At 41.3% G+C, this 2,454-nt stretch overlaps 1 non-coding gene across 1 annotated transcript; it reads left to right on the plus strand.

Moving 5' to 3' along the window:
- Window positions 1-2,142: 2,142 nt before the first annotated feature.
- Trnas-cga (transfer RNA serine (anticodon CGA)) lies at window positions 2,143-2,217 on the plus strand. Its single transcript has one exon. It is a non-coding gene; the product is annotated as a tRNA-Ser (tRNA).
- The last annotated feature ends 237 nt before the right edge of the window (window positions 2,218-2,454 follow it).

Below are 2,454 nucleotides of genomic sequence, written 5' to 3' on the forward strand. Positions count from 1 at the left end.
ATTTCATATTTGCAAAGGCTTACCTCGCGCTTACATTAACCTGTGATCTTGCAATGGTAATCACTTAAATATGTTACCAGGACAATGTATTCCCGAAATTTCGTTACTCTGCATTATTGGCGTTGCGATTTTCTGGCAGAGTACGTTACATGCCAAATTAAGTGCAAATTTGGCCTATTTTATACCATGTTGCGGTCGTAAATTTTACGAAGGGTTTCGTAATCTAAGGTTAATAAGAAAACGCTTTTCTGTCTGTGTCAATTATAAAGTAAATCGCAATTTCTCGAAGATCTCCACCATATTCTTTAGGAGCGAATCTGACTAAAGTCACCGCCGATTTTCACTAAGCCTGCTCCTACTCCCCGATGACGTTAGTTTCACCACAGAAGGAAAGAAAGAAGTAGGTATTAACGTCCAGTCGACATCGAGATTGTTACAGAATGGCCACAAGGGAGGACTGTTTCAAGGATGAGAAACAACATTTTCCGTGCCCTTTCAAAGGAACCAGCCTGACGTTTTCCTGGAGCGATTTAAGAAAGTCACGGAAAACTTACATCTGGATGGCCGGAAGCGCATTTGAACAAATGCCTTTACGAATGTTAGTCCAATGTACTAACCACTGCGTCGCTGCGCACGGTAGTGTGAAAATTAGGGTAACCTATTTAAATGCAAAACCCCCTCTCTCTCCCTTGTTAGTAATACCACCTGTATCTCTACTGTATCTTTTCATTTGCTACATTTTTGGCATGTTTCGGCTACAACCATCATCACATCTAAGCTTACATACATGAAATAAAATTCACTGTCAGTTACCACACATCATACGCCGAAGCGGGGCGTCATGTTAATAACTTCAGCGTAGGCTTTACTACAACTGACAGTGAACTTTCTTTTCAGTTTCTAAGTCACTATTTGATAGTGACACAGATGGAAACATATAATAATATGATGAATAAAAAGTATATTCCCAGAGATAGACATTATTATCCGCGATAGTTTATAATGATCGTGGACTCTTCTCAGAATTTCTTTTTTTTATTACCAAGAAGCAGTGCCTCCTTGGTTTCTTCCCATTTAGCGTTTCTCTCAGCTGTGGGAGGACCCACTAATAATCATCGCCGCTCATCCACAATTTAACAGTTACTTGTTTAGCCGTGAAATAACTGTTTCTACAGAGTGTCTCAACATGACTATGTTTTTGTTGTAATTGTCAACTTCAGAACTACACTGAAGCTGCGCTCCTTTCACTGTGTCTATTAAAACGCACGTTTTTTTTCCCCTTATCAAACTGCTGAATACCGTACGCCGAAAGATGTCAGCTACCATCACTCTTGTAAGTTTTAAGCGTAACATGCAAATGGCTACCGTCAGTGCTATTTGAAGCCCGTAGTCGCCGGGTAGGACATACGTGAAGCTACATTTAGAGACAGGTCGTGATAGACGCGCGGAGCTGTCTCTCCAGGCCCACATCAGAACCTGGGACTCTTCTGTCACCATAGCCACGCCATTCTATTTGTGGTATAGACTTTACTGAATTTCCAGGGCTTAGCCATTGACTTAGCGTGTTTCCTGGAACACTCAGATAATCCAGTAGAATCACTTCTGAACAAAGAGCGCCCGTATTTACGCATAATACCGAATATTCTGAAATATAGTTCTACTGAATTGATAAGAAAGTCCCAGATTATTTTAGAACACATTAAGATGAATAAAATACATTTAAAAAAAGCTGTTGAGACCCATATATCTAACTTCTTACAATTCGTGACACTATCCACCACACTACAGATAAAAAATGTTATTTAATTCTGTGTCTTAGATCTTACTATGTCCTGAAGGCTTAAGGCGCCGATAAGTCGTTAACTGATAATAATGTAAATTCTACTGGCACAAAGCACACAAATTGTAATACGGAAAGCACCAAATATGAAAGTTCTTAAACTACTAGTACGTGCCCAGAATGAGATTTTCACACTGCGGCGGAGTGCGCGCTGATGTGAAACTTCCTGGCAGATTAAAACTGTGTGCCGGACCGAGACTCGAACGCGGGACCTTTGTCTTTCGCGGGCAAGTGCTCTAAGTTTGGAAGGTAGGAGACGAGGTACTGGCAGAAGTAAAGCTGTGAGGACGCGGCGTGAGTCGTGCTTGGGTAGCTCAGTTGGTAGAGCACTTGCCCTCGAAAGACAAAGGTCCCGAGTTCGAGTCTCGGTCAGGCACACAGTTTTAATACTAGTACGTGGTTTCCCGTCACTGTATTTTGGTAAATCGGACCAAAAACGACGCGCTTTCCTGAGATCCTCAATTTGAGGAGGCTTTGAAATAGCATTTGAAGGAACGCGTAAATTACACTGCGCAACAAAATTAAAGGACCACTTTTTAGAAACCTGTAATTGACATTCATTTCGACGTATAAGTCTGAAATTTGGCTTAAAGATGCCTACAACTTTCCTCTGC

This window comes from Schistocerca cancellata, chromosome 1 (assembly GCF_023864275.1).
Source record: "Schistocerca cancellata isolate TAMUIC-IGC-003103 chromosome 1, iqSchCanc2.1, whole genome shotgun sequence".
Classification (NCBI taxonomy): Eukaryota; Metazoa; Arthropoda; class Insecta; order Orthoptera; family Acrididae; genus Schistocerca; species Schistocerca cancellata.